Source organism: Empidonax traillii, unplaced genomic scaffold, assembly GCF_003031625.1.
Source record: "Empidonax traillii isolate 1590-97213 ecotype Southwest subspecies unplaced genomic scaffold, ASM303162v1 scaffold2:size4533513, whole genome shotgun sequence".
Lineage (NCBI taxonomy): Eukaryota > Metazoa > Chordata > Aves > Passeriformes > Tyrannidae > Empidonax > Empidonax traillii.
In genome coordinates this window covers 4372132-4392019 of record NW_020955195.1, presented here as the reverse complement: position 1 = coordinate 4392019, position 19888 = coordinate 4372132, and the positions used below count along the sequence as shown (strand labels likewise).

Genomic DNA, 19888 nt, shown 5'->3' with positions numbered 1-19888 from the left:
AGGACATCCCAACAATCCCACCATGTGTCTGACAGCAATGTTCAAACTCTTCTTGAACTCTGTCAGGCTTGCTGCTGTAACCACTTCCCTGGGGAGCTTGTTCCAGTGCTTGACCACCCTATGGGTGAAGAACCTCTTCCCAATATCTAACCTGCATGTTCCCTGACACAGCTTCATGCCTCAGGTCCTCTGTTTGTCACCAGACATGATCTCCTGATGTCTTTTCCAACCTGATTTATCATTTGAACCTATAAACTTACTGCAGTATTACACTACCTTGGCCTATCCATGTCATATGTAAGCTGAACTTGTTACTATTTTGACTGATCTCAACTGTTACCCAGTCGTAATCACAGAAACATCAACTCAATGAAGTTAGCAAGAGCTCAACATCTAAAATTTGCTGCTTTAAAAAGAAGACTTGCAGAATCAGGTCGATGTTAAAGTCACACACACCTTGAAGGAATAACAGGAGGAGATGGTAAGTTTATTTTTCCAAAGCACGAGCTAGGCTGATGTTTTCTTGCCTAAAAATTTAAAAAAAAGAAAACCAAAAGAAAAACATATCTCCAAACTGAGAATTCCTTTTTTTTCAGAGACTTTATAAACTCACTAGGCTGTGCAGGATTTAGGATGAATAGCCAGCCTCTAGAACAGGCTATCTGAACCTGCCTTATTTTGTAATGTGACCCACAGGCCACTGCGTAGAAGATGCATGCTTCGAGAGCTTCTAAATCTTCCACAGAATCACAGCCAAGCCCCAAAGCAGAAGTTTCACAGGAAGTTACCACTCTATATAACAGCAGCCATATTCAGAGGACAGACCAGAATCTGAATATTTACAATGTCATTTCCAAACCTAATAGCCTGTTTTCAAGTTGAACACTGCAAGCCTTAGGCTCCCGTTAAACCTCCATGGGAGTTAGTGGACAACAGAAATATCAGACCTTAATTTAGTTTTTAGAGAGTCAAAGCCAGGAAAGGAAAATCTGTATGACACAGAAACACATGAGTTCTTCTAAACAAATTTACCTGCTCAAAAAGTAACCTGCATCAGCAAGCAATCTCCAACCTGTAAGAACTGCAGATAACTTTGAGACTCTCAATTCACTGACTGAACAGTGACATTTGATTAAAAAAAGTTAAGAATCTTACTCTATTCCTAGCTAACAAGTGAACACTCGAGCCAAAACACAACCCTTTTCCCTCAAAACAGGTTGTCAAACAGTAAAAAGTTGTTCCCCAATTCTATAATCAGGAAACACTTCTCAGCTCAACAAATGCTGCTTAAAAAACCCAACTAACAACAAAAAAAAAGTCCACCTCAAAAAAGACACATCACAGCACAACAAAACATACAGGCCTGAGCCTCAGTTGTTTTTACAGGAAATGTAAATTGCAAAAAAAGCATCCCCTCAGCAGGTTATATAAATTCAGAGGATGATGCCATGGATGTAATGGAGTAACCTCTCCAAGCTGTTCTAATCCAGCCTTGCACTCAACTCAGACCCACGTGAGTTGAGTTACTGCGGACATACCTCCTGCTCCACTCAGAAAACCTTCAAGAAACTCCACAGCCCCTCTGGGCAACCTGTTCCAGGGTCTGACCACCCTCACTGGCACAAATGCTCCTACAGTCTCCTAGGAACGTCCTGCAGTGCAGTCTGGTACAATGCCTCTCATCCTTCAAGAGTACACCTCCAGGAATAGGGTGGCACCATCATCTTGATTCCCATCCACAGGCTGTGTTGAAAATAGCAACAACAGCATCTTCCCTGACTCTCAGCGTCTCTTTGTTTAGGACTTTGTAAACACTGCATAAAAACCAGCAACACCACAATCTCAGTCAACAGTTGAAGAGCCACTTTTAACCCAAGTTATAAGTACTTCATCCTGGGAACTATTTTTGAGTCAGAACAAAAGAAATCAGCACTGTACTACGCTTCACAGAAGCAGGAAACCTTCCTAAGTGCCAAAAAAAGAATCAAGAGGCTCTGTTTAAAAAAAATAAATTAAAAGGGGAGTCCTGAAAAGACTGGGTCAGACCAATCTTTCTCTTACAAAGACAAAACCTACTTTTCTAAAATCTGTCACTTAGGAGCCCTGAAACGGATGGTAGACCTGGTAGAAGAATTCCACTTTGAAGAGACTGTTTTCTTGGCAGCTGCCAAGAAATGAATTACTCAGAAACAATATACCAACAATGGAAAGAGAAGAGGCAGTTTCCTTAAGTGCTGGAACATGAAACTCCAAACAAACACAGAAAATGCTCCAAACATTAAGCTAGTATGAAAAAAAAAATCATCATTTGCAAAAATATCAGTATTTCTTCATCTTGGTTCCAGCTGACATTATTTTAAACCACACTGCTGGCACGGTGTCAGCCTCTTACTGTCTGCTGAGTCTTATATCACACTGAAAGGAATTGAATGAAGACAACTACAAAAGCATCTGGACTATATTCCCAATTTAAAAAAACCAAGCAAACAAAAAAAACCACACACGGAGTCGAGAGAGGCTGGAAGGGGATATGCAGTTGTCAGAAAGTCAGCTCACTTTGTTTATGCTTCATCCACTTGATCCACTAAGGCAATTTTCTGTTAAGATAATCAAGCAAAATGTAATGTATCACAGGTCTCTCTACTAAAATTGTGTCACCAGTAAGACAAGCCTGCATATCTCTGTACTAGCTTTCACCTTCCATAGAGATTTCAGCACTGAAAACTATTATTCATGCAAGATTACAGAGAGGGCCAGCAGAGGGACTCCTCAGAAGTATGGCCTTAACATTTATATGGACACTAGTCTGGAATATTTCGGCCTACATGAGGCATACCTCTTAAAACAGCATTTCTTTTCAGAGTCTGCCATCCAGAGACCTGAAAAGACAGAAACACAGTCTGAAAGTTAACATCCAAAATTCTTCAAAATACAGCTGCCACAAAGAAATACTTAGCTCACTAAATTCACCTGAAAGTATTTAGGTATCTACATTAATTTAAGATAACAGTGGGGCAGACACACTTGTGAGCAAGAAAAGGGGAAAATAACTGTCAAAATTAGATCCTCAGGGGAAAAAAAAAAAAAAAAAGAGAGAAAAAGAGATGTAACATAGTTATATCTCTCTCTGCAGTTCCTTTCTATGAAGGAACATACTTGGACAAGGAAAAATCACTCAAAACACTAAGAAGTCCTGTCACCATGTGACTGTAAAATGAAATTACTTGTCTTCACAAATGACAGGGATAAGCAGAAACTTAGAAGCACAACCTATGGACTAGACAGTGATTAGTCTGTAAGAAAAAAAGTATTTTCAATTGAAGATCTCCAGTCAGATGAGCAGTATTCTCAGTTTTCAAGCTATATTTGCAAGCAATCTGCTCTCTGTACCTTAATCTTCCAAAAACACTTTCAAGAAAATACCTTGTGTTTCCAGAATCTCTAGATATTTTTCAGAATAAAGTTATATTTAAAAAATAGTAAAAAAGAAGACCTTCACCCCTGGCTAAAGGTGATACAATCTCACATGAAATCTCTTAGCAATTCCACTGTGAATTTCTTTGACTGGATTGAAAGAAATAAGTTTCTATTAACTGAAAGCAGTGTAGAGTTGCACAGGATGCTGCTGGAACCCACCAAAAAGAAAAATCCTCATTGAGGATGGAAAGCCTCTCATACAGACAGTAGAATAAACTCCATAAGGCATTTCTGCAGCAAATTGTGGACATCAGAGCAGTCAGTGACACTGCTTCTGAAGAAACCAACTCAGAGGCTTATCCCTGTTCCAAGAGATCATCACAACAAAAATCTGAGTAACAGTCTTCCAAAAGGAATTGTCTTCCCTCACTGCTACTTGAAGAGGACAAGGCTTAAGGACAAGATTAATCTGGGAAGAAGACACTGGCATCCAATTTGTGAGGGAAAAAAAAAATCCTAAACCAGTTGGGCCTAACTCATCACCATATTCTTCATGTTCTGGTTACAGCAGGATAGTGATGCACTACAAAAGCTAAAGACAGGCAAATTCAGTTCATTTTTATATACAGATGGTTGATGGAGACTGGGCAAGTGGATCGTTCCACTGATCCTGATCCACACTTCTTAGTGCATACTCTAACAGAACTGAGTACTAATATTTTCTTTAAAGGACTGTTCAAGTGCTGTGACTGCTCTTGGCAACTTGTCAGATTACCCACCACTTAGAAAACAGTGACTTCAAACATATTAGCAGTGAGAATGTTGTCCTGCGTTTAGCAAAATGCAATAACAGAAGTAATCTCTCTCTCAGACTGTTTCAAAATATTGTTAACTCCTACAAAACTCTTTTATGTTGTGTTTGCAAAGCACTGTTTAATAAAAGAAACTACTAGAAACAAACCTTTCTGTTGAGCAGAAACAGATTAAAGATTAAATTTGCTCTAGCAAGCCAAGTTGTGAGTGCATGTGCAGCCTTTTATGACTTAAATCAATAGCATAATTACATTCTTTTAGTATCCTGCCAGCAATTTCTCATATCTCAATGGAGCTTTTTTTTTCATTTCTGGGAATGTATTAGCACCACCAGATGGCACCAGTATCCTAAATTCAATAAAGCAGGTATGCATCTTAATAACCGAACACAGAAAAAAAAAAAAAGAAATGGAAAATACACATTCACCACCAGTGTCTCCCATAGAGATTCCCAGATCCCACGGTGTCCCTGGCAGCCAGCCAGACTCACTTGGTCACCATCCCCCACTCTGCCCCTTGTAGATGGACACACACCCAGGCAGTTCACCTGCCCATGGAGGCTGGCTCGGCTGGCTCATCAGTAATAACACTCACTGTAATTGCTGCCATTATGGACACAAAGGTCTCTGTCCTACCCCACTGCCTGGCACTTGGTTTTGCTCCAGTCTCTCCAGTTACTGGTAGTCAAGAACAGTCCTACTCCAACTGCACAGCACCCCAGACCCTCATTTGCTCCAGTCCCTGGCTCCAAGGGTGCATGGGCTCCAGTGACCCCAGGTCCCACTCCTGTTGATGCCAGATAAGTCCACTCAGTCCTGTCTCTCCAGCTGTTGGCACTCTGGGCCACCAGAGTCAGGGTCTGACTTGAAGCTGTTGCCTCTCAGGCCTCCCAGTCCCAAACAAGCACACAGAACAGAGCACCCTTCACCCTCAAAGGAGTTAAAAAGGAGTTTAAGAAGGCAAAAGAGATTGCACAGATCATACACCGGGCACAGCCACTTACATGTACTGACTAGCCAACTACATACACGTGCCTGACCTTCTAAATCCCCTTACCCGTCTTCACCCACATTTATTCCAGCCTGCCACAACTAGTGTGGTTTTTATAACAGCCTGGCTTTCATAACCGATCATTCTCCACAGAGTTTCTAGCCAATTACAGCCCAATGCCAGTTTCCTTTATAATCACTATTTTAAAACGCAGTTGTAAGTTAATTTCATTAAAGATCAATGAATCATAGAATCATTAAGGTTGGGAAGGACCTTTTAAGATCGTTGAGTCACACCATTGCCCTAACACTGCCAAGCCCACCACTAAACCACGTCCCCAGTTGCCACATTTACATGTCTTTTCAATGCCTCCTGGCTTTGTGACTCCACCACTGCCCTGACTAGCCTGGTCCAATGCCCGATCACTCTTTCACGCAGAAATTTTTCCTCATATCCAAACTAAACCTCACCTGCCACAGTCTGAGGCTATTTCCTCTTTTTCTGTCACTTGCTACTCGGCAGAAGAGGCCAACCCACACCTGGCTACAACCTCCTTTCAAGGAGTTGTAAAGAACCACAGAGCCTCTTTTTCTCCAGGTTGAACAGTCCCAGCTCCTTTAGCTACTCCTCACTAGACCTGTGTTCCAGACTCTTCACCAGCTCCACTGCCCTTCTTTGGACATGTTTCAGCACCTCAATGTCCTTTTTGAATAGAAGGGCCCAGAGCTGGACCCAGAACTTGAGGTGCAGCCTCACCAATGCCAAATACAGAGGGACAATCCCTGCCCTGGTCCTGCTGTCCACATTATTTCTGATAAAGGCCAGGATGTCACTGGCCTTCTTGGCCACCTGGGCACACTGCTGGCTCATGTTCAGCTGCTGCTGACCAGCACCCCTGGATCCTTTTCCAGCCACTGTGCTCCCAGCCTGTGGCACTGCATGGGGTTGTTGTGACCCAAGGACAGCATCTGTCACTTGGCTTTACTGAACCTTACACCACTGGCCTTGTCCCACCAATCCATCCTGCCCAGATCCCTCTGCAGAGAATTCCTGCTCTCCAGCAGATCTACACTCCCACCCAACTCGGTACGGTCTGCAAACTGACCGAGGATGTAACTGATCCTGGTACAGGTCACTGATAAAGATATTAAACCGAACTGGCCCTGATACTGAGCCCCTGGGAACACCACCTGTGGCTGATGGCCAGCTGGATTTAATTCCATTCCCCACCAGCCTCTAGGCTTGGCCATCCAGCCAGCTTTTTACCCAGCAAAGAGTACACCCATCCAAGCCATGAACAGTCAATTGCTCCAGAAGAATGCCGTGGGAAACAGTGTCAAAGGCTCTACTGGAGTCCAAGTAAACAACATCCACAGCCTTTTCCTCACCCACTAAGCAGGTCACCTTGTCACTGAAGGAGATCAGGTCAGTCAATCAAGATTAAAAACCAGAACATTACAAGGTCTATATAATGCATTTATCAGAATGTACTTAATCATTCATGAAGGGACTAGAAAGTCACCAGACCTTCCTAGAGCAAGCTAAGATCAGCAACTATTTTGTTTTTACCTATTCCAATACTTCAGTTTTTGGTTTGGGGGTTTTTTTTTGAAGGTGGGGAGGAGGAGGAAGGGGTAGGTGGGGACACTGGGATATTTCACCGTTCCCTAAAAATCAGAAGCTTTCTTTAAAAGATATAACTTCATAAGATGCAGGCAAGTTATTGATTTCTCCCCAGTATCTTAAATTATTGGAGGTTTGTGTCCGAGGTACTGTCTCCTGGCATCAGGAACACTGCCTACAAAACACATTCACAAAATCTGAGTCACACAGCCAACCAAAAGGAAAGGCAGAAAGAGAAAAACTGCACTGGTACCTGAAGCTCTAGACTGCTATCACATTTTTCACCTTGAAATATTCCCAAGTCTATGGCTACTTGTTTTAAGCACAATTTTGAGGAAACAGCAAATAAAACAACAAAAAAAAATTACAAAGACAAAAAACCCACCTTATTTTGTAGAGAGCAAGTAAAAGCAGCTGCAAGACAGACATCTCAAAATTCTTAATTCATACAAGACTATTACTGTCTCCACAGGAACACTAGAGAAAAAAAATTAAAAACCCAAAGCTTATAATCCTAAAGTGACTACAGAAGTTGGTAACTGAAATGGCTGTTTTGGTTTTGTTGTTTTGGTTTTGTTTTGTTTTTCATCTCTAGCCTTGGTTCCCTAACTAGACAAATGAGATGTTTTTTCTCTCCCTCCCTGCGACCACCTGGCAAACTAAATAAACTCTGTCTGAATACTTCTGTAGTAAAATTTTCTACATAGTAAGTATAACTTGATCTTCAATATTGCTCCCCAAGAGACTGCTTCAGTGATGAGCTTTATGCTAGACAGATTCTTGAGTTAGAAATTCTTACTATTCAGTAGCCATTTCACATTGCTCTTATATTTTTAAACAATTTATTCATGATCGAAAGACAAAGGGTAGAGAGCCAAGCAAAGTAGGAATAATGTAACCTGCAGCCAACTTAGCTGAAATTAAATTTGTTATATTATTTTAGAGAATCTGGATCACTGCTATATGGTAACATCAGCTATCAGGCAACAAAAAAAAAAAAAAAAACCAAAGAGGAGTCTTCAGTATCACACCACTTTCATGAAAACATCCTATGAAAATGACCATGTAGTATTTATTCCTTTAATCCATTACATTCAAGAGTACTTTGCTCTTTCTTGAGGAGACTTGCCTAACAGGTTAAAGAGAAACTACTTGGGGCGTAGTCGTACCATTACTAATAGTTGTACCAGGGTGGCTTAAGAAATGTTCACCCCAAAGCAAAACGCATTCACTTTTACGTTTTGGTGTAAAGGAAAAGACAGCACTGTTAACAAATGAGATGTAAAAACTGACACAGTTTGAGATAAAGAAGCAGCAATAATCAGGGCATAGTAGCACTAAATCTCCCCATTTACTCTTTACTCACAGCACATACTTATTTTTTATGGTACAGTGAGAGACTGATGTGATATTTTCCATAAAACATCTGCTTTTCTGTCCACAAAGAATGAAATATGCCCTGCAATAAACTGTCAAAACAGCCAAGCAGGAGAAATAACAATGGAGTTGAAGTAAACCGAGTGACTCAAAACTGGGTCCTACACCCTTCACACAAATTTTGGTAACATTTTCTGTCATTTCATTTTGAAGAAAGTAATGAGGAACGTCAAACTCCACCTCTTCCCAGCTGTTAACAGGAATTAACTTACTTTAAAAACTCACAAAACGCAACTACTTTTAAAATGATAAATATATTTAAAGTAAATAAATAAAAAACAACAACAAAACCAAAAAACAAACAAACCCCCACAAAACCATCACCACCAACAAAAAAGAACCATTCAATCTCAGTTCAGCAACTAATCTTTAAAATCTCAGTTACTAGACATGTATTTAATACCAGGGTTGGATACAAAGACATTTTAAGATAAGGTTTTAGTTAAGTATTTTCTCTTACACGTTGCTTAGATTTATTAAAATTGACTATATTAGAGTCCTGAACAAACTACTTGCTAAATTTTAGCTAGAAATGGTTGCACAATCAATCCCTCAATGTCTGCACCCAGAGCCACATAAAAGTGCCCAAATTATCAATAAGTTTTCTTCAACCTTTCAACTGACAACAGATGCTTACAAAGCACAAAATTAAGGAAAAGGTATTGAAAATTAAGTAAATAACTACTATTATTTCTCTAATAAAATCAACTAAAGGCAATACACACCTCTTTGTTAGCAAAACGGCAAAAGACGAGAGAGTTGTAACATGCAGTACTTTAAAAACACATCTACACCTTTACCTACCCAATAACACAACAGAACACTGCAAAGAAGATGGACACTGTCCCTGCCTTGAGACTCATGTTATTTTTGACGCTGAGTTTCATTAGATTCACTGTAGATTTGAACTCATAGTCACCACGACTTAGCAGCATAGAATAAAACCCCCCATGGACAGTGCCTTCCATCCCAACATTAACAAGATTTACTGCAGCCATAATCTGATAGAGATTAACCCAGAATGTATCATGGGTCAGCTTCAATAGACACAGCCTGGTCTGCCCTCAGTGCAACTCTGCAAGCCACTGGTAAAGCATCTTCTGAAATAATGTTCAATTCTAGATGAACACACCAAGGAAGAATTGCATGAAACTGGACCAGGTATAAGAAAGGGTTATCACAATTGGAAGAACGCAGACTGTGAATGAAAAAACTCCTCTGCCTTGCCTATATTCACCTATCACATCCTAGTCCAAGAGGGCTTACGACTGCTTACTTATGAGGAGAAAACAGAAAAAGTTATTTAAATTAAAAATATACAACGTAAAGAAAACTCAGGCATAAACTATCTTAGAATTATATTGAGGAGGGCTTTAGAAAAATGCTCCCAAATATGTCTAATAGTCTTACACTTCACATTAACGCAGAAATGTAATCAGGCACTTTGTTTACTTACTTAAGAGACAGTGGGAGATGGTAGAGACAAAAGCAAAATTAACTAAATGATCCAGACAAAGCTTCAGGCTTTTACAATTTCTCTAAGATGCTGCCCCTGATACAGCAAGGTCACAAGCAAACTTGGGAAAGAGACAATAAATGTGCTTTTTCTTCTGCCAACTCCAGATCAACAAATGCAAGCAATGTCATACCCTCAACTCTTTGATCTGCAGCACAACCATTATTAAATCCCCCTCATAAACACCACCTGTAGCCTCTCAGAACCTTTGCTATAGAAGCCCACTACAGAGTTCTGTTGCAGGACTGTGTGTCATGAAGAAAGAAAATAATAGCGCATTTACAATGCACAAATGGTAATTCAAAAGAGCACAGAAATTAACCACCCTGCATATACACAGAGAGCTGGAGATAGATTTTGGCATTAGTTGCCTTCAGCTCCGAAGGCGAAAGCAGACACAGTGCAAAGAAATTCAAGACTAAGGTTCTCCTGACGTCAAGCAACGATGATTAAAAATTGCCTTATATTAATATGCATAAAGCACCAATACTAAATCAGAGCTGGCATTTTTAAAGGTTCTGTTTGGGAAGAAGAGCAATAAGAGTGAAAAATAAGAGAATGGCAGATTTTTAAAGTCAGAAACATTCAGATACACACCAAATGCAACCTGGCCTACTTACTTGATTGCTTCCCACCTACCATCACAACTGTCAGCCCCAGTGTGTTATTCCCCATATCCCTCCTCCTCCACTTTTTCCACTGCCTCAACACTTCTTACAGCCAGATAAGGGATAAATATGTATTACATCCACACAAAACATACTGGAAGTATAATTAAGGAAGAGATCACATTCCTATATTTCAGCAATAGGAAGATTTTCAAGTGGCAACAGATGGCAGGCATCTCTTATCAGAAATAAAACTTGATAATGAACATAAAGGAATACATGATTTGAGAATTTTTTATGGGTACTTTCAGTTTTCTTTCAGAGTATTAACTTAAAAAGCTACTCTAAGTGCAGTTAAAGTGAGCTTATAACTTACAATACAAATCTAATTGTAAAATGATGCCTTATCTTAAAATCAATACTCAAAAGTTATTGAAACTAATCCAAAGACTTTCAAAAGAAAAAGAATTTAAGAAAAAAAAAAAAGAGCTGGCTACTGGCAAAAACATCCTAGAGAAAGAAACAATAATTACAAAAATCATGTATTCCTGTAACTTGCCAAAAATGTAGGAAACAGAACGTTAATCCAGTTCTCAGAGTACTTTCAGAAGTTTGTTTTTTTGGTTTTTTTTTGGTTTTTTTTTCTATTAGTTTGCTGAAGTGTAGTAAGATATCAGGGCTTGGGGAGGGGGGATTGTTTGTTTATGTGGTGGTTTGCTTTTTTGTCTCCAAGTAGCCACCTCAAAAGCAGCACACTTCAGTCTGAAACTGTCTTGGTCTTACATATTAATACCATAAAGCTAGACTGTAAACTTCAAAGAAGGGAAAAGAAAGTGATTAAACTTCTCTAGCTTTCTTGAATGGCATTTGAGATGGATGACTCTGAACTTATCGCCACAAAAATATGGGTACATTTAGTATTACAGATTTCTATCATTTAAGACATCCTTGTCCTACATCAACTTCTTCTACATCAGGGGCACTGGGAGGCACCCAGCTAGCCAGTCAAATTTCAGACACAAGGCCCTGACCCACATCAGCACAAGACTGATCACTGGGATCAGAATTCCCAACTTTTGAACTATAGTGAAGTTCTGCATCTTGGGGGGGGAAAGGTGTCTGGCAGAAGATCTGCAATGAGTAGTGTGTCTGGAGACTTGCAGACTGAGACCATATGGGGTGGCCCTATAGAAATAGCATGAAGACTTTATAGTTTCGTTTTACCTGCTGCTAAGGGAAGTGGGATTTTCTCTTTTTCAATTCCAGCCTTCTCAATCGTTCACTCCTAACCTCTGAGACAAGTAATGCAGTGGGCAGAGTGGGAGTCAGCAGCACAAAAACAGGGGGAAGGGAAAACAGCAAGACAAAAAGGGTTTGAAAACAATAAAACACTTTTAGAACTTGCTCTACTTATCCTCTGGATCACTGAAATTAGGGATGTGTAGTTAATTATAATGCCAGTTTATTACACTATTAAGCCCACTTAGAAATAGGATGAAATTTTATTACCAAGAATTTTATGCCCATCTTTTACACACCCCAACAGAATAAGTCCTATCTCAGAGAAAACGGTATTGAATATAAAGAACCATAGGACAAAGAATTATCTTTCGTAACTTTTGCCCTCATACGTTAGTAAGAAGGGCAGAGTTTTTAAAACCCACTTGACTGCCACGTACAAACCTCTATGGTTTGTGTTTAAGTTCAGCCAATGCCTCGCCCTCCACAGGAACCATTTTCACACAGATGTTTTCTCTAACAGCAAGCATTGCATGCTCCTATCAGAAATCGGGTTATGGTAATGCAAGCCATTTCCATTTCATTCTGGTAGAGCTCAGGCAGCTGCAGCACAAGCAGAGAAGAGCTACAGCAGGAAAATGAGGAAACACTCTGCCCCAAAGCAGATGTTTCATTTAACAATGGAAAACCTAAAGGAATCTTGACACATTTGTAATATAATCAATCCAACTTGTAAAGGTGATTTAATGGCCTCAAAGTGCTAAAATATCAACACTATTATTTTTATTTTGGGGGATCTTTTTAAATCAAATGGACTTGATACTGTCTGCGGTCTACTGTATAACGCCTGTATGTGCACAAAGTTCTTCTACGTAGATTAATAAGGCATACATTTAAAGTGCAATTTAGTTGGTAAAACTTTTGCTTAGAAAAACTTCTACAGATTAGTCATTAAATTTCCTTGCAAGAAAAAAAATTCATTGCACTTTACATTAGAAAATGTATTTCCTTAACTGCCACCTAGCTGTCTTGATTAGCGGAACTTTGGAACTTCATCACTATATTGTTCAAAGTAGCTCTTAATAAAGTCTCATTAAAACACCTTCCAGACAAGTAATGCAGCTTCAAGGCTTAGGGATGCTTTGGGAATGACTCATAAATCTGTGGATGGTCTTCTGCTGGGCTGCTAAATCCATTTATTCACAGGGAGGATAACAGAGAACTTGAGAATACCCAAGGCAAGAGGATGCGCCGCACAGTGAAAACTGAACTTTGCTTGGCAATAACCCACCATTAGCTTGGCTGCACAGCATGTGAAACCATTTTCCTCAAAATTTTTAAGTAAGGTCCATTCCAGACACCTCTTCCAACTAAAACACACTTAGTTGTTCAGGTGATGAGTTGGTCATGACAGGGTCTTGACACAGTTCTTAAAAGAAACTCACAAATATTAGGGCACAGAAGCGTATCTGTGCAATAAGACATTAAAATTTTCTGCAAGATAGCTTGAATAAAAATGTTTGACTGGGCAGATTTTATCCTACTAAACATTTTTCCATTTCTGACAAAAAATCACTAGCTTAATTACACTAAAATTACTCTTTACATTCTGCTATTTTCTTTATTTAGGGTTGAGGGTAAAAGATCGTTTCCAATCAACATGCATTTACAACCATTGAAAAAACTGGGAATAGATCTTTAAAGTGTCAAAGTTCTTAAAAGTCTTTAAAATTATTATAAAAACACAGCATTATTGCAGGAGTGAACTTCATTTCATTACTGAACACCACTTTGACCTTCTCTAGATAAAATCTGGTTCATTAGAAGAAATCAAAATCACTGCTAGAGCTTGAAGAAAAGACTGCTCTTGAGTCCTATCCCAGACTGGAATAATATGTTCCAACATCCTCGTTGTTGAGAATTTAGAGACGTAGTTTACAAGTCCTTAAAAGGGTGCTTTGTTTCATATGGACCAAAAGGAGACTAAGAGATCCTTGGCTTCTAGTAATTTAAGTGTGAGATGAGAACCAGGCCTGAGTCTCACGAAGAAGAAAGTTCTTCTAAATTAAACCTCCAGTGACATTCTGCTGTCTGAACCCACATAATCTTCTTGAATGTTTAACATCCAGTAATTTCAGAAAAAGTAATTTAAGGTCTTAAATAGCTGAAACTGACTGTAGTCTTCATCATGAAGTCTTCTGCAGAACAGATGAGCAATCCCTTTTTAACATTCCTATGTAGTTTAAGCCCAGATAACAGTTAACCTGATGGTTAATTAATCCAAACAAAACTTAGAGATTTGGAAGGACCTGAAAAACTACATATCCATGACTTCGGTTAAAACAATTCAGTGACCAAAGCTTTCAGCTTCACGGATTTACCCAATAATTGTTTCTGTGCTACTACAACACAGGATGAGGAAATGTTGCTAGAACTGCCCCGTAACTTGCAAATGTTTAGCAAGTATTCTGTATCGTTTCTGGATTCAAATACACAGACAGTAACTCACATAAAGTTAGCTACCCATGTACCATACAGCTCTAATGTTAAGGAGCCTTGCAAAATCATTCTTTTGTTCCTGAAACCCCGAGAGGCTTTAAGATGCACTCTGCTCACACTTTTCCCGCTGTTCTAATGTTCAACCCTTTAAGATATAAATTGCAGTAATGATATAACAGTTACTCAGTCTTCTTTGAACTAGCTGCTGCAGCCTTCTTACCTCAGACACAATCCTCACCTCTGCAAACATGAAAACAAACCTGATAGCGTGCATTATTTACTTAGTATTAACATTATATTTAACGGAATAATAATCAATACAGCACCAAAGCTATTTTTATTTCTACCAAAATCTGTTTAGTCCCCCATATCTTCCACTATTTGATTCCCTCAGCTCTTAACTTGAAACTTCAGTCTTGAAAACACTTTTCATGCTTCTTCCTCTCTCAAAAGAAATACAACTGTCAATGTGAAAACATGGAGGAAGGGTCACAAGAACGCAGTAAGAATTCAGGATCATGTAATCTGCAACGTGGAGGTGTCAAAACAAAAGCATCTGAGTTCTCACACTGGCTTTGGCTGGGGTAGAGTTAATTTTCTTCAGAGTATCTAGTATGGGGCTGTGTTTTGGACTTGTGCTGAAGTCAGGGTTAACAATACAGAGTTGTTTTTGTCATTGTTGAGCAGGGCTTACAGAGCCAAGGCCTCTTCTGCTTTGGTGCTGCCACACTTCGGAAGAAGTTGGGGCTACACGGGAGGCTAGGAGAGGACACAGCCAGAACAGGTGATCCCAGCTGACCAAAGGGATATTCCAGACCATATGACATCATGATCAGTATATAAAATGGGGGAAAGAAGAAGGAAGGGTGGACTTTTGGAGTGATGGTGTTTGTCTTCCCCCGGTAACCACTACTTGTGATGGGCCCCTGCTCTCCTGGAGATGGATGAACACCTGCCTGCCCGTGGGAAGAAGTGAATTAAGTCTTTGTTTTTCTCTGTTTGTGTATGTGGGTTTTGCTTTCCTTATTAAACTGACTTTATTTCAACCCGCAAGTTTTCCAGTGTTTGCCCTTCCGATTCTTTCCCCCACCCTGCAGGTGGGGAAGTGAGCAAGTGGCTGCCTGGGGTTAAACCGGGACAGCCCTTTTTTGTGCCCACTGTTGGGCACAAAGGGTTCAAGATAATGACAGATTTGATTGGAATGTACTGGAATGAATTTACAGCTGTAAGTGCTGTTTAGCTAGTAATCAGTAGGCTCCTGTGCTTGCCATGAGGCTGGCTTTCCTGTCTCTATACTAAGATTCTAGTGCTTATTATGGGCTGCTTTTTGCTTTTGCCACTTGCTGTAGTGCTGTACCGCTGATCACCTCACTGAACTGTGCCTGGGAATGTTGTGACAACAGCCAAGGCGATGCCCCTGGCAGGGGCTGGCAGGTGGCCAGGGTGCTGCTGATATTTCGTGCTGCAGTACTGGACAGGCTGGCACTTGGGTCTGAACTTGAGCTGAAGGGACTGTGACACATGAACGAGTCCAGTGGAGGAAAGATCCACCTACAGCCCGTGGAGGACCCCCATGCTGGAGAAGCTGGATGCCTGAAGGAGGATTGTGACTCCACTTTTCTCACGGTAAGTCTTTCATTCAGATACCACTCATTGCATGCGACAAACCTCCCTTGAAAGACACTGGACAGTCACTCACAGTGCTGAAGGCCCAAAAGGCATTTCCATCAACTGCAACTGAGCTGCAGAACCGTCCAGAAACTGTGAGGCTCTCTATTCCTCAGCTCAGCAAAGTACCCTCAGGGCCATCTGTCCTCTGCAGAATCAAGGGCAATGAATAAGCTCTTGTCAACCCTATAAAGGCAGAGGAAAACAAGCAACCTGGACAAATCAAGCCTGGCAGAACTCTCCTTTTCTCCCTTTGTACTCATGTCAACTGCACTCAAAGTAGAGCCCTCAGTGTAAGCAGCACTTAAAATGAAGACTGCCATTAGAGTGACACAAGGATGTAAACTACTAGTAGAAGAAGGAACAGTTGAGAGGAATTAGGAAAGAAATTAACACAGTAACAGGTAATATAGAAAGGAAAGTGAAAAACAGTGCTTTGAACAAAGGAAGATTATAAAGACGGGGCAGAAAACCTGAACTCATCCAATAAGCACAAAAACACGTTCCTTCAATACAGTAACTCTAGTTTTTTAAGCTCTGATCTTACCATAATAAATAAGAATAGGAACATAAAGAACAGCACTAAACTACTAATATTCTGACCCAGCCACAACTATTTTTTACCTTTACAACTTTTCAGTGATTAGGTGCTTTATGCATTAGAACCAGCAGACAGCACAGAGGCTTGAAAGTACCTTCTACCAAAACACATTCATAACTAGATTTCATTAGCCATGTCTCTACCATTTCATATGTTCTGAATTTGTCTTAATACATTTGCATTTGGGATCAGTCCCATTTCAAGAAGGAAAGATTCCACTCATGCTTGTGGCAGGCTTAATGAAATTACGACGGAGACATGAGCCCGGCATCTCTTAAGTTTCCTTAAATTGCTACGTGTGGTCATGTAAAGCAACTATTACACTTTTGAGCCAAAATTACTTCAGTCAATTGAAGATTGCTCCAATATTCCAGTTCAAAATGGTTCACAATATTTTCAGTAGGATAACAGTTTTTGAAAACTTGTAGGAAGAATTATACCTTTAAAGCCATCACATTCCATTTATTTTCATTTCCCTGTCACCACCAGATCTAATGTTCTGTGCACATGTAGGAATGGAGGGAAGAAGTTAAATGTCTAGCAAACAAAAACATGCATTATCTTCCACATTGAAATGACAGTTCACAGAAAAAAAGTATCCGCAATTATCAAATCTTTTTCTGTTTTGTTGGGGTTTGTTTTGGGGGGTTGTTTTGTTTTGTTTCAGGTTGTTGGTTTCATTGAGGTTTTGTTTTTATGTTTCACTGTCGATGTTGCAGTAAGGAAAGATTTCCAAAGTTTACGCAGTGAAAAAAAAACATCTTAACAGTTAATCTAATAATGTGTCACAGTTCAAGAAAACCTCATAGTACATAAGGAATACCACTCAAACATTCTAAACTTGGCATCAAAGTATACTCTTAACAGGTAGTTCTGCAAACTCTAACCAAAAAGCAGAGCAACACCATTACAACATCACTATCTTGCCTGTCAGTGTCCTAATACTGCAACTTGACACTGGTTTAAGGGACAAGGACTCCAGACAGAAAAATCCAGTGGACAACAACAGCATCAGAGACTTCAGCACTTACAACCCAATTCTCCACTGTGACCTAATCAATGCTGTGACATGACATTTGCTGGTTTATTTAAAATTGAGAAAATTTGCTCAGTAGTAGGCAGGAGCTGAAAGGTCTAAATTATTAGGGCAACAAAATAATTTCACTATGAGGATAGTTTCACTTGTGCAAGAGCCTCGACAACCTTACTTCTGCAGTTTTAGAAATGACAGGCTGCAACTGTCCACACCCCTTGCTGGAGAAGGCCACCTTGAAGCAAAAAATCCTTACACATCAGGTGATGACTGTAACAGTACAGACTATTAGCACAAATCACTGATGAAGGCAACTTTATGGTAGTACAGGCTTAATGTAGCAGAAGAGCAAGCAGAAAACTCTTCAGGAAAAAAGGTAGATGTAATGAGTGGTAGATCCATCAACTTGCTCAACAGACAAAACTCTCACCTGCTACTCTTACAGCATTCATAAGATCTCTCAAAATGATAGTCTGTATTCAAATTCAGTAAAGTTAGTTTTAGTCCATAAACAAGCTGAAGACATGCTCTGCATTTAGATCTTCACACAAAGGTCTTCAGAATCCCTTAAAACAAGGCACCGATGTCGGCATTTACAGGTAATGATAGTGAAAATAAAGAAGTTGAAACAGAAAACAAATACCTTACCAGCTAGCTCTTGCCAACTTCAAGTAAAAAAGACAGCACTAACAGATAAGTGAAATAAACAGACTTCATGAAAAATAAAATCTGTAGAAGAATGGAAGAGTAGATCAACTTATTATTTTTTGTAAAAGAGACACCTTGTGGAATACTAGTATGAAAGCAGACAAATAACGACTCAATGGCTTTTATGCTGCAAGGAGTCCTGACAGCATTTCACATGGACGTAATGATTCTATGATACACTGCAGAACTTTTCAGCTCCACACTAGAAGATCAGAAAGCAGCAAATTACACAGAAAGCAGCATCTTCTATTAACTAAAGCTTTTTATATTTACCTTTGACTCATTCTGTGTGAAAAGGTATCCATCACTAAACTTACAGAGTGATCAAAGAATTGATGATTAGAATTCTAAGAGATCTGTTACCGACAAAACTGTTCAGTCACACATTAATACAAACTACTCAAAAACTGCAGAAAGGAAACATTCTCTGAAAAGGCTCAGCCTAAACAGGATCTGACAGTCCATGCAAGGTATAAGTAAATAAACAAACATCATCTCTGCTAGTTATAATAATAATTGTATTCCAGGTACACTTTAAGTCTCTCCACAGGAATTTTTAAAAGCTAAATCAACTTTCATAGACCCTTATTGCTTCCTACAACAAATTTCAAACTCTAGATGGACGTGTGACATGCAGTAAAAAAAGAAGGAAGTCCTTCAGAGGAGAATACTAACTGCTGCAGCCTGCTAGCAGCATCTATAGGCTTGAATACGGTTCCTCTCTGCAGTTCACCAAGAACTACTTCTGGAGATTGAACTGAAAGAGAAAATCAAAATAACATACCAACATTAATTAAAATGCAATAATTTTTACACAGATGACATCTACACCGTCACTGTCTCCCTCCATTCTTCAGAACACACCTCAATAATCATCACAACAAACATGCATCAGTAGAAGTTTGGTTGACAAGGTCAGAAAGGACCATGTCTCACGGAGATCTCCACACAGCAAACCCTGGGCATGTGAAAGACTTTTTGTTCTCATGATTTACCATGTGTAGGTCTCTTCGTACTTGAAAGAAGTAATTTCAGAGGGGGGGGGGGGGGGGAAGCTCATTCCTTTGGTTTTAGATTAAAGCTGTGAGGAGAGAGCTGAATTTTGGGTTTTTTTCCATTTGAATGCTAAAATTGTCAAACTCTGCAGATGGCGATAATGGATGAGTAAGTCGAAAAAAGGTTACTTTTCAAGAGAAGCCATAAGTGGCTAAGGAATCCGGGGGAGAAGCAAAAGCAGCTCATTTTTTCTTTGTCTTCACTCTTCCAGTGAAAGTATTTTATGGTAATATCAGGTATAATAATGGAGGCCACAGAAGAGGATTCCAAAATCTTTTCACATATGTTCACATTCTGTACTTCCCCATTCTAAAGATCAAACAAATGTCTATGACACTTTCCAAACACCTCCAGGAAATCCATTCACTGTCAACTCATGCTTGTGATAAAAAACTAAGTGCCCTGACAGAGTACTGGCTCTGGAAGCCCACCTGAGTTTCCAATATGGAAGTCACGGAGGAACTGAAACCTGGGGACAGCATGTACTTCCTCTTCCCAAAGGGAAACAGCAAAAATAATTCATTTGAAGACCATTACGCATTTACATACTTGATCACAGAATAGCTTATATATAAAATTAGTCCTACGCTTATTTTCATCTCATGGCATCAAAAATTCAGTGAATATATACAAAGGCCAAGGTAAAATGCATCTTTATTTAAAAAAAAAACAAAACAAAA

At 39.6% G+C, this 19888-nt stretch overlaps 1 protein-coding gene across 3 annotated transcripts in view; it reads right to left on the bottom strand.

Annotated features, from left to right (window-relative positions):
- Positions 1 to 19888, bottom strand: part of PCGF3 (polycomb group ring finger 3) — a 51578-nt gene that overhangs the window by 23889 nt on the left and 7801 nt on the right. The window contains exon 2 of one of the 3 annotated variants that reach the window (XM_027902888.1): positions 2837 to 2879. The exons of 1 other annotated variant lie outside the window; for it this stretch is intronic. The gene's annotated coding sequence lies outside the window, so the exon portion shown is untranslated. Of the gene's footprint in view, positions 1 to 2836; positions 2892 to 19888 lie in introns of those variants that run through there. One more of the 3 variants, XM_027903136.1, reaches the window with a different exon arrangement.